General features: G+C 45.6%; 1 protein-coding gene across 1 annotated transcript in view; it reads left to right on the top strand.

Moving 5' to 3' along the window:
- The first annotated feature begins 9293 nt into the window (after positions 1–9293).
- Positions 9294–13351, top strand: part of LOC106817634 (F-box/WD repeat-containing protein 4-like) — a 21980-nt gene continuing 17922 nt past the window's right edge. The window contains exon 1 of the mRNA XM_014822321.1: positions 9294–9364. The gene's annotated coding sequence lies outside the window, so the exon portion shown is untranslated. The remainder of the gene's footprint in view (positions 9365–13351) is intronic.

Raw genomic sequence — 13351 nt, 5'->3', positions numbered from 1 at the left:
GTATAGGGTATAAATTCAACTCATTTTAATAATAGAGCGGGAATTATTTGATATATTAATGCCTGGTTGTTTGGGGGGCACTGATGCTCTCAGGTATTGTGAGGGAGCGCTATGAGCCTGCCCGAGCGGTAGCGAGGGCACTATTCCTTCCCAAAGCCAAAACTATGACAGCATAGTGCCCCCAACAACAGGCGATTAAGGTTTTTAGTGCATCACATGGCCCTATGGCGAATCTACTTTTTATGGCTTATATACCTTCTTTATACTTCCCTAATTTGCCGGTGCATTCGATGTAACAAAACGCTCGGACACAAACACAATCGCCATTAATTTCGTAAACTCTTGCGTGGCCGCCCAGACGCAGGTAGATTTCGTGCACGTGAAACACAATGCGTTATAATAACAATGCGGTCGCGCAAGCAATAGCGTGTCGGCTCAGGCGGGGCTACTATTGCTTCATTAAGTGCTGCCGACGTTATCCAATAGAATTTCAACGCTATTTATCACGTGATGCCCACAAATGTTTAATAGTTCAGGCGTTCTTTATGTTGGCTGCGGACAGCCGAAATAATTCTTTGTAAACTTGAAAAATGCCTCAGTATTACACATGGCTGTGTCAATAGTATTTGTTATATCATTTCAATACATGAAGTTTGACACAACTAATAATCTTTTTCTGATACGTTTGCTTTGCGCAAGTTCTGGAGAATGTCGTCGCTATTCAGGTTGGTGGCATGGCCCTGCCAGTCACTTTATTTTGAAATTCGCTACCATTTTGAGTAGTCTTACATGTTTGGTGTGTTATGCATGCTAGGGAAACTGCCAGATAAATTTTGAACTTGCAGTTTCAGGCTGTGTAGTAACGCTTAGAGGGGAAGAGTGTTGTATCGTAGGTGGTTGATGCACACTTCAAATATCATTTAGAGTCGAAATAGGAACTCAAAGATAAAGCAAGGGCCAGAGCTGTAGGGTCTGGCGGCTGGATCCGTGATGCGCCATAGGGGTGGTTGGGAGGCCACTCTATGATGGAACACATTATTCCTATCTTAACCATTATTTGTGCTTTATTAGCAAAGAGGTTTATTGCCACAATTTCGAAGTAATCTTATATCATTGTGCATGTCTTAGGTCTTATTTTTAATCATTATTACTACTATTTTGCCGCAGTAGGTCTACATGTATGGTGCTATATGCAGGGTATAAACTGCTATCAATTTTAAGCATCAGTGTCTCCTCAAACATTCATTCAGTTCATCATTCATTCAGACAGACATTCATTCAAAATATTGTTCGCATGTGATGTAACTCCAAAATAATGAATTAATAAAAACCATTGTGGTGGATCGCGGAGGCTGTAGCCGGGCTGTTGGAAGGCATCTAACGCAAAATATTCCTATTATAATATATATTTTCTCACCAAATTCCTATTTTTCTCACTATTTTGTCACATCTGAAATTCCTATTTTCCTATTTTTTGAGGTCACTTGTCACTAGTGAGCTACTACTAGTAATACTATGTAATAGTATAGTATTATTAGTATTCATTTAATTTAATTACTATGTTAATACAGAGTAAGTGCTGTAAAAATGTAGAAAGCCTAAGTGCGCGACTCGTCGCGCAGCGCTTCATCCACGGCGTAGCAACCGTCTGCTGTAGAACAGTCGAGCGGTCGTCAGGGCCTCAGGGCGAATTTACAATGACGTCACGGCTTCGCGAGCTCTTCATTACTGACATACTGCGGGCGCCGTTTCAATAAATAAAACATGGTTAATAGCCTGACGAACTTGTCAGTACTAGACCTGGCAGTATTCATAGTTTGATTTGCACCTAATAACTTCACTTCTAATATCTGTCCAATACACCGCTGCGAAACACACATTCCTATAGGCGCGCACGTCCCCCCCCCCAAGTTGGGTGCACATAATTACACAGTAGGATACAGGCGTACAGCACTCAATCCTACTGTGTATTTGTGCAGCGAGGAGCGCTGGCCGTGCGCGCTATAGGAATGTGGGGTGTCTGGCAGCGGCGTGGTACTTGGACGGGTGTATTGAGAGTGAAGAGTTGGCTGAAGTTATCAGCGCAGTAAGATGAAGATAATCGTATATTGATGATTTAATATGAGTGAGTGAGTGTATCTTTACTCCTGATAATATGGAGTCGGGGTGATATTATGGCTTACTCCTGGAAGTTATTTAGGTCAAATCCAAACCTGATGAATACGTTGCGCAGGTCTAGTACTGACAATGTTGGTAGGCATATTAACCAGCATTTTAGTTATGAAAACTGCCCAGTGCCTGTGTTGGGCACCCGCCCCCGCTACTCGTTGTTCAACACGCCGCATGGTAAGGAGAGCCGTTCTTGGCCAAAGCAATAGAATAATGAGGTTTAGTTAATGAGAAATGCAGGGTTATGCAAGCGGCTCTAGCAGGTTTTTTGAGACACATGCCATGTGTCACATGAACATTTAAACAGGTATTTCTATGTTAAACATGTATGATATCCGACCGTGATTATCCATTGTGTATCATGGTTATTTACGCTCATAGGGTCTTCATGTCCCTTCAGGGTACTGGGCCGGAACGTACCCTGGTCTACTATTTTGATCATGCGTTAGGGTTCAGGATTAGGGTTAGGGTTAGGCCGTGTAGCGTTAGGCGACTCCCTACAGATCGTTAGTGGAGTAGGCGCAGCGTATTGCGTACGCCCCATATTAGATCGGCGTACCAGCCTAGGGCTACGTTCGGTATAACCGGACGGGACCAGGGGTACGTCTAGGACAGTACCCCGCGGCGGACATAGGACCCTCTCAGCGTTATTTACGCTGATGTGGGTCTATATGTCCCTCAGGGTACTGCCGGAACGTACCCTGGTACTAAATACTATGACTATTATATGCCGCCGACCGTTACCTCGCCTACTCCATTAACGAGTCTAGGGAGTCGCCTACGCCTGACTCCCTAACCCTATCGGTAACCCTAACCATATCAGCCTAGATAGTTACGAGGGTACGTGCCGGCGTATACCGACCATACCAGGGTACGTTCCAGCCGAGCATACCCGGGGGACATAGACTCTTATGCAGCGTTATTTACACATCTACAGTAACAATTCAGAGCTGTGAGTTTTACACACATTTGGGTGGATGCCTGAAAATATGATATTTAGGTCTCGCTTTCACTCTTTTGTGGCCACTCCTAACACTAAACAGTATCAAATATCCCTAAATTTGTTGGTTATGCAATTCACCCTAGACCCGTCGTTCTAACACTGCCGCCTTTAACCGGCATGGAGAGAACAGTTAATTGGCGATTGATTTCTGTGTTTTGCGGGGCCTCATTTCAGAGAGTGATTTGCAGCTCCTGGAGTCATGCCACATTTAAATTCCGTAGCCATATATGAGAAAGCTCCTAAATCATTCATCTAAAGAGTTTCACAGGGTCGGGAACTCCCGTATCTGCGCTTCGATTAAGGAGGCCCATACAACAGTAAGCGCGGGCGGCCGCACAATTGGTTCAGCTGGCTGCGCACGTATTTTCGCTTTCTAGAAAAGGCTTTTTTGGCATTTTTTTTGCCAAAATGCCGGCCACTAGGGAGTGCACATAATTTGCCATTGTGCCACGCAAGTTGAGATGCCTCGTGGACGGCTAGAAGCATTAGAAGTAAAGATTTGGGGCTTGTTGTGTATTTGGTGACATTCCGTCAGGTGGCTGTAGCCGACTGCGATCGGTTGGTAAGTTTTGTGTATTTTGAAATGTGTTCAGACAACTTTTTGCGCAGACAATTTTTGCATGCGATACTCATAGAGCTGGCAAAATGTGGTTGAGTATGAGCATGTAGAGCATGAATCTGTAGTTAGTTTAACATGAATAAAAGTGGATCTTGTGGTAAGGCAGTAATAGTTTGAGGTATTTTTAATTAATTTACTGTTCGATGGCTTATTCAGACCTGCCGCCTATGGACGCCCTCTACTGTTGTTCAACACTAGAGCGCGTCAGGCTTCCCGGGCGAATCCCAACGTATGGGCTGATGATGCGCGAGCCACTAGCCAAACGCACAGCCATTACAGACCAGCACTGCCCAGTCCTGCCTTGTAGTGAAGTCAGGCCTCACCCTGTTTAAAGTGCCGGGCGCTATTTATGAAGTCAGGTGCTCAGCTGTTTAAAGTCCTGCGTTATTTATGAAAAGTCAGGCCACTGCTTAAGAGTCTTTTATTTATGAAGTCAGGTCACTGGTGAAGTGTTGAGTCCCGGATTCAGTGAGATTCTAGCTGTTTTTAAACCGGACTTTAATGTTCAAGTCGAGGACATCGCCACGGGTGTCACTTCCGCGTGCCAAGTCACGACGTGCTGTCGCCTGACGGTTACGAGGCCCAGCACAAGATGCGGAGTTTGGTGACAATGTGACGGCGTGGCCGGACAACTGTCAACCCGACTTGTCACCATTCTGGGACGCCTTCGGAACACGCGTCATCGGCCCCGCTTCTATCCATCTCGATATCGACGGTCGCCATCGCCTTCAACCTGGCCCGTCGTCCTCGCCATCTGCAGCATTCCGTCGCAGCAACCTCCAATCCTCGCTGCTTCGTGGGCAGCCTGGCGACGGCAGAGCCGGCCTCGCCAGCTCCCTTGGCCCTGCATAACCGCTGCGCTTTGTGCAGGTGAGAACAAGCCAGGTGGCGTCCTTGACGACGCCAAAAGTTGTCTGGAGGCATCCTGCGAGAGCATGACAGCTTCTGGCTGTTGTCCCGTATGCCTGCTACGAGTGGTGTGCGTGGTAAGCCGTACTCGACCGCCTACATGGCCGGTGCTGAAGCCGATCCGACACGGCGTGCGTCACATGACGCCGACCAAAATGCGCGGATCGTTCGGGCCACGGCAGTGGGACAATAAGTCTGTGCGTCAGCGGCGTGTTCCTCCTGCTGTCCTTCGGCGACCGCCTCGTACAACGTTGTCGTCTACCTGCTGGCGATGGTCTTCATGCGATGCTCGCTTGGTGTGCGGGGGGGTGGTCGCAGCGGACGTGCCGCTCATCTACCTAAGCTCGTTTTGTTTGTGACTGCTGCCTACCTGCGCGCCACCAACGCGACTCGGCCGATGGCTAGCGCAGCCCAGCGGCCACCAGAACGAGGCCCGCGCGCTATCGTGGCGCCTCCTTGTGTGCGCTGTCGTTCTTCGCTGGTGTTTCGCGCCGTTTATCTGCCGGGCATCTGGATATCGTGTGCGTGTCAGTGGCGGCGTACGCGGCAGCGGACACAGCCTGACTTCTACGGTGAGAGGACGCGGCCGTGTGGGCGACGTCGTTAGGGGCGGGGGCCGTGTGACCGAGGTACCGTGCACGTGGCTGGGGGTGGGCTCGGCTCGAGCGAGGCCCGGGTGCGTGCTCCAAGAGGGCGTCTGTGCGGTGTGAGCGGCGCTGCGGCTGGCGGGCAGGCGGCGAGCGCGCGGCGGGTTGCAGGCCCAGATCTAGCTGGCTGTAAAGTTGTTGCCTGAAACAGCGTAAACACGTGCAAACGACAAGCAACGGCACAGAATCAGCGAGGCTGTGCATCGATGTGACAGGCTAGGCCCAGCGGCGCAGGGGCGGGAGCTACGGGGGGCCTGTGGGGGGAGGCGACGTGCACCCCACAAATGTCTGTGCCCCCCAGGTTGCCCCCTCACTAAAAATTCATGCTTGATGAAAAAAAATGAATTAAAATCAATGCCGGTGGAACAGTATAATGCAAAGAAACAGGCGTGCGCAACGCACATCTCAGGCTAAACATTATATATTGTGCGCCCCCCAACGAAAATGTAAGGTCCCCCCAATGGCCCCCCCCCCCGCTGAAAAGAATCCTAGGTACGCCACTGCTAGGTGCAGCACGCGCATGAGCTTTAACTTTGCCCACGATAATCTGCATAGGTTTCTTGTCGCTGTTATGCTGCACATCATGTATTTACACAGAATGGAATTGCGTTAGACTTATAGGGCGTTGCCGTACGCCATTGCCTACGAGTTGCAGGTCGATATGTATAGTAATTTGCAGACTTTTGCAAAGATTTTTTGCAGATGGCGTGTATTTCATATACGCCGAACTATAGGTAACATTGCAGCCTGTCTCTCCTCTCGAATGTTGTGAAATGTGATATAGTTCTGCCGTATAGGAAATACAGCCATCTGCGAAAAGAATCTCGCCAAAAGGGTCTCAAAATTAGATTGAGGTGCGGCCCTAGAGCATATATGTGAGCTAGTACATTTACTATCTTCACAGCTTCTAATTGCGAAGAGGTGAAGAGTATTGTCAGCCAAAGCAGCATTATAGGCTGCGATAGGATGTCTACTTATCAAAGGAGTGTAGGCAAAATGGGTAGAAATATAGACAAATTACCGCCGAAAATATCTTCAACATGGACGAAGTTATATCGGAAAATGATTTACATCCGCACTAAAAATTAATCTCGCTAGCATTTCCCCCATTGAAAAACACGCTGATGCCATTATAGAGCTGCCAGGCGCGTGACCTGCATTCTTAGCCTCACCTACCGGACTATGTCTCACGCCCCGACAGTATTTCGTCCACCACCCTGTTATCGTTTACTTCACTTTCGTTAGTGAAGCCCCCCCCCCGCCCGTTTAGAACTGGACATTCCACTTAAATGGCGTAATTATTTCAGATGTATTTGCTGCACGATTGCCTTTCCATGGGATTCTGAGAACGGTATATTTTTCGCACAACAAGTAGATACTTTAATGTAGTTTCTACTGGGAAAAGTACTTGCCCTATAAAGCAGGTACTGCAGTTCAGCAAAACTGGCCGAAGCAGGAGTCCTGTATTGTTGGCCACCCACTGGATCCATCCTTGCCAGTATGCAGTCGATTTGTGTTTCGTCTATATAAGCCCTAAAATTATTGGCGAGCTCTTTTCTCTTTTTTAGCAGTGTGAAACTCCTCAACTTAACCTGGATATACAAACAGTGTTGGTGTGTGTGTGGTTGTGGTTTGTGTGTGTGTGTGTGTGTGTGTCGTGTGTGTAGTGTGTGTGTGCTTTGTGTTTGTGTGTGTGTGTGTGTGTGTGTGTGTGTGTGTGCGTGCGTGCTTGCGTCCGTGCGCGCGCATGTGTATGTGTTTGTGTGCGTGCGTGTGGCGGTTCAAAACTTTTGATGTTGTCAGTAGAATATGGTGCTCTCTCACACATTCGGGACCATGACATCCGAGTCTGTTATTATAGTGAACCTTCTCACCTTATCAGGGATCTAGCCTTCTCACGAGCTTTCCGTAGCAGAGAAAGTCATCCCCACTCTGGGGATTAGTGAGGGGATGTACGATGTGCTTACGCGGCCGGTGTATCGTGCTGTCCTTCTTTATAGGTCAGCGGTGTCTCACCCTAGTAAATGTTACGCGCATCGCAGCGGGAAACACTATTATGACGTAATCTGACGTACGTAGTCTGATAAAGACATCGACTAATAGCTATCCTGTACTGTTTTATATATATAATATGTAATCAGTGTTGCATCGGTGTAATTTCGTAATCGGATCATCGGTTGGACCCAAGTAACCGATGATTGGTTACAATCGGGTTACTCGGGTGTGAATGCCTGGCGTGTGCGTAACGTCGTGTGCATGTACTGCTGTTATGCATGGTATGGGCATTGTTTTACCCTGTTTTAATGTTTTGTTTTGCACGTGTTTACTTACTGTGGGCATCAATACATGATGTTATAAAGGATAAATGTATATGTAGCGCATGATATTCTGCATTCTCATCATTATTCAACGTTTTTTGTTTTAAGTTTGACATTTATTCGATTTTTTTTTCTTTTTTGATGAAATCAATTATGGATTTTGATAACCAAGCGCTTGGTTAGAGCCACTGTTCAACCGATGATCGAGTATAATCGATGATCGTGACATCACTAATATATATATATATATATATATATATATACCATATAGTCTGATAGTACAACATACGTGAGTGGATTGAAACTTAAAAAATTATTTCACAGTTCACATTTAAAAAAATTTATTTTATCAATAATTATTTGACGTGGCTTCATTATTTCACACAAACAGTGAGTTATATCTATAACAATGGCCATACTGATTCCTGACTCTCATTAACAGTTATACGAAACAACTTTAAGATAATGCGTATAAATTTTTCACAGTACTGTTTATTATTATTTACAGTATAATTATAAACAGTTGATGACACACTCTGAAGACAGCTTTGTTCAGACACGTTGATCGATCGAAAATTGTAATGAAATAGTTCTGACTATTTCTGACAAACATCAACTTATTATCAAATGACAGCTACACAAAAATTGAATTCCATTTCGTATATTACAGGCAATAATGGAATGTGAACGTAATGATAATAAACCCTAGGGCCTAGACGAACATATGACAGTAGTTTAAAGTGATTTGTAAAACTACACAACATTGGGATCTTATGAACGTATGGCCAAATTTCAGAATATTACACTATTGGGGAGAGGTTACTGCAATTACAGTATTTAACACGCTAGTGCTTTGAAAGGTTAAACAAAAAGTAAAAAGTTGAAAAGTGTATTATGTGCTTAGACCAGTAAGTAGGATCTTACCTACTCATAATCGCACAAAACAAACTCTTAAATTTGAATATTAATTTCACATTGACCATTAACAGTCACAGTTGTGATCTTAGGCTTGATCGTATAACATTTTTGGCTGAATGCTACAGCCCAGCTATTACACAATTTAATCAACAGAGAATGAACGATTGAAGTTTCCAGTTTACTAACAATAACAACCATCAACACTCTGACCACAAATACAGACGTTGACAAGATGGTAGTCTCACTAACTCACATATATATATTATATATATGTGGTATGGGTTGGGAATACAAAGTATTCAAAATGTCTGTGTGATAGAACATATTGAAAACCCATAATTGCTAGCTAAATGTCAAGTGTTAACTATATATTTACTCAGACATTTAGTGGAATATGTGGACAAATGTCACTGGCTTTATCTGTACTCCTGGTATTGGAGAAACAGAGTCAAAAAGCGATAAATTAACCGAGCTTAATGTTAAAATGGAAGTCAAGGTTTAGAGAGCACTAGGTTCAAAACTAGATTTTAAATATTTTTTAGGACGTGGATCTGTAAAAGCTGTGATTTTTTTAGTTTACCATGCTGTCTGCTAGATTCATTTCGTGATTGAAATGCTCATGGAATAATAATGTAATTGCTACAATACTGATTTTATTTTACTTTTGTTTTAGAGTAGCCTACCGCAGTTGCCCGTACCACCACTGAAGCAGACACTGGACAGGTATATTCTGTCACTTCAACCTTTACTTGAACAAGAGGAAATGACAAAGACACGAACAGTAAGCCTGCAGATTGCTCAAATCTGTATTCTTAAACAAATTAGACTTGCTCTCATACTAATTATTAACTAAAAAGCTCATGCTATTGTTAAATTTAGCACTGTTCGTCATTCTCGTACCTTAGCCACTATTAACATGTTTTTGGTTATTGAAAAGCAAGTCACTCGCTTCATGTTCTTCTCAGAAATCGTCATGTAATCACTTTATTCCCCCTTACCTAATTAACTAGACAATTCCTTTATATATAAGTTCATACACCATCAAAAATTTGTACACATGACACCTACACATGAACCTCACTCGAAACCACTTTACACAACACACGCGTGCACACACGCACACGCACGTACGCACGCGACGCATGCGCACGCACGCATTCCCATACACGCGCAAACACACGCACACGCGCGTGCGCACGCACACACACACACACACGCGCACGCACGTACGCACGCTTGGTCGCGCGGGAGTTGGTGCGGATACAATTAAGATAGATTTTACTGTCAACTCCATTTGTGTAATAGGTCACGCGATTGCACGCGTGTTTTAGCCAGTAGAATGTCAAGTGCAATTGTAAAAAGGATATAAACCTGAAAATTGTTAGATTATCTTGTGGAAATTGTGACTACGTTATAGTAATTGGGCGTGAGCGCGGGAATAATAAGCATAGCCTATGTAGATACAATATGAAATGTAACAGGACAGAATTGCACAAACGTGTCGCAAAAAATTGCAGAGCAATAACAGATTCCAAAGAACGTTATTTAAACAAGTACGGACTTGCGCATGGTTGTGTCCTTGGGGTTCGTATTGCTCGTTGCTATATTAGTGTCATAGCTTCCTAAGCTTGATAGATAGGGTTAGGGTTAGGGTTAGGGCCTTCCCAGGCAGCCTCCCTCGGGCCTTCCCAGGCAGCCTCCCTCCATCATCGGACGAGTGACAGTGACACCCCTCCCAACACTCCCCACGCTCGTCGCTTGGCTCCCTTCGCTGGTCGCTTGCGCGCACCGAGGCAGGGGCGTGTACAGGGGGGTCCAGGGAGTCGGCCACCCCCTCGCTCAGAAACGCATTCTGAGTCGGGGTCTTAATTCAAAATTTGAAAAGCAACTGTGGGTGTGACGGTTAGGACCCCGCCCCCCCATCGGTGACAATCTGTACCACGCCCCTGCCGCGAGCAAACTCCACATTGGCAAAACGAACCCCCCCCCAGTATAAAGCTGGCTACGGGCCTGTAATGCTAGTATATATATTATAGTATATGATATTATATATATATATATACTATATTATAGTTCAATATTATGATATAGATTATATTAAGAGATCAGTGCGGTGTGTAGCAGAGCCTGGCGGTCCGGCTTGATTTTATTCCCCTAGGTAATCAAGCAACTAGGCTTAGTGAGCGCTGCCTATTGGAATTGGCACTTGTTCGCTCGCCTCAATTGAAACGTCACAGTGTCGTCATTATTCATTACCACATCCAAAATCCATTAAATCTCCAAAAGACTCTCAATAGCCGGCAGTGTTGTAGTGGTAAATTTATTTTTGTGGGTATTACATCCCTCTATACTGATAGCCTCAATTCCTCAAAGACCCCGCCCCCCCCCCAGTGACCCACACCTGGACAGATTCAAAAATTACAAAGAAACAAACACAAACAATATCACTCTTTCACAATATATTCACTCCTTCATATTTTCTAATTGTAACGGTTTTGCAAGGCATCAAAATTTGGAAGGCTTGGTGAGTATATCTTCAGACCAATCCTTGCATAAGCCCTAACTATATGTCTAAATTTACCATATACACAAATATAATCAAAAAAAATGATCAAGCCGGTTGGGTCATTAGTATTGATTTATCTAGTTCTAGTTTCTGATTTGGTGATTGTGAAATTTGTGGAGATTTGGAGCATAGTGAGATGGGAGACAGGATGGTGAGGTTTTTAAAGACTTGCAAGTGGACTTTAGAAGAAAAGCTAGAAACGGGAGTTTAGAGAGTCTTGAGCTCGATTTAGAAGTTCCGGATTTAGAGTTCGATCTGCGGAGTTAGAAACTATTAGTAAGTAATACTGCTGATGTTAACGTGCTGTACGTTTATTAGGAGGAAACAGCTCGTTAATTCCCTGCTACAGGGGCGGGCGCCATTTTCTTAGGGTGAGAGCGAAACCAGCGGCTCGTGTTACAGCGGAGCGAAGGGGAGGTCTCTGGGAGGCTCTCCCCACAGAAATTTTTTGAAATTAGGACCCCCTCAGATGCGTTTTCTGCGCCGAGCAGGGTAGTGGGGGGGGTCTGGACCCCCTGGGACCCCCCCTCTACACGCCCCTGCGAAAACTGTAGACTCTAGATACACGTGTCTGCGCTTGCCTGACGGTGGGGTCCAGGGCGGTAGATTATGATTATTCAAGCTGCGTACGCAACAAATATTTTGCCGTAAATCTTGTGTACGCACCAATCGACGTTGTTAGTTGCGATTCATCGCATACACAGCCGCTTATTTTAGAAATTTGGCGTACCGATTTTCGCCGTACGCAATGCCGAGGCGTTTTTATGTTGCGATATTCATCAAGTCTAAATTTTAGTAAACTTTTGCGATACTTTACACGAGCTGACGACGCGTCCGGTAAGGACCACTCGAAAATTTGCCGGCAGACGTGTTTCCAGCGGGATACCGCAGCAACTGCGATCTTATTCTATTGAGAGAAACATTATAAAATTACTACCTCAACTAAAAATACAATTAAATTAATATACCATACTACACAGACAGGCGGCGGCCTTTGTGACGCTTTTTTGTATGCTGTGGCATTCGTTTTCGATTACTAAGCGAGTTCGTAGTTAGCCGTGTACGTGCACATTGCCCGTGTCGCACTTGTTATGCACACGCACGCATTGTAGACGTGCTCACAAGGCACGCACGTGCTACAGTACACCACGCACGACACGACGCCCGTGTACGTACGCAAGCACGGCACGGTGTACGTGCACACGCACGCACGCACGCGCACGTGTTGCGCTCTTTCATTCGAGTGTTTGAACACAATTTTGAAATATGGACACTATTCCACATCCTCTCCAGACTCCTTGCTAGACAGCCTAGAGCCATATGGTTTACATACAAGAGAGGCGCTGTCAGTTTGTTCTATGGTATTGTGTCGCACAGTGTTGATTGTTTTATGCTAGGCACGCCCCTCAACAGCCAGCAGCTTACGATGGCGTTAGTGGATTCTACACCAGAGATTCGATCAACATTTGGCGTACGCACGGTTCTAAACTCTGCGAACTAACTCAAGACTGGTGAAAAATTGTGGTCTCTGGAACTGTACTGGTTTGTGTGAATGCCCTGGAACCGGCTATGTTCGAAACATGGGGCGGTCATTCGGAACTAGCTAGGATTCTGTTGGAAATTCGAATGCTTTTGAAACTGGAACGTTTAAAGAGGGGGTCTCCGTAACTCGGGTGCGGAAACAGTGATTTCGCTTAAAATCTATGCTGATAGCCACTTGAACAATAATTGTTGTATTACTGTAGAGGGAGAGAAAAACACTGACCGGAGAAGATGAACGCGACTCAACACGCACACAACACACACACACACACACACACACACACACACACACACACACACAACACACACGACGCCACACACACACACACACACACGCCGCGCGCGTCGCGGTGCGGCCATACACACCTAAGCTTAAACTAGACAGAGGGCACTCAGCGGACGAGAGCCATTACCTCCGACCGCGACACCGCCCCCCCCTACCATACGCATACGACTCACGAACACACGAATAACCCACGATATACCGCCAGGGTTACAAGTGTTTCTCGGCGCTCGACGTTCCGCCTAGTCGCAATGCCAGTCCTAGACCAGTTATGCGCTGCTGGGTTCGAGGTGCCTTGGTGCGCTCGCGCTGCAACGCGCTAGATATCCCCGGGAATTTTTTTTTTTTTTCCGGCCCCGCGTCACACACACACAGCA

This window comes from Priapulus caudatus, unplaced genomic scaffold, assembly GCF_000485595.1.
Source record: "Priapulus caudatus unplaced genomic scaffold, Priapulus_caudatus-5.0.1 Scaffold1806, whole genome shotgun sequence".
In the NCBI taxonomy this organism is placed as follows: Eukaryota; Metazoa; Priapulida; class Priapulimorpha; order Priapulimorphida; family Priapulidae; genus Priapulus; species Priapulus caudatus.
This window is presented reverse-complemented; position numbering and strand designations above follow the sequence as displayed.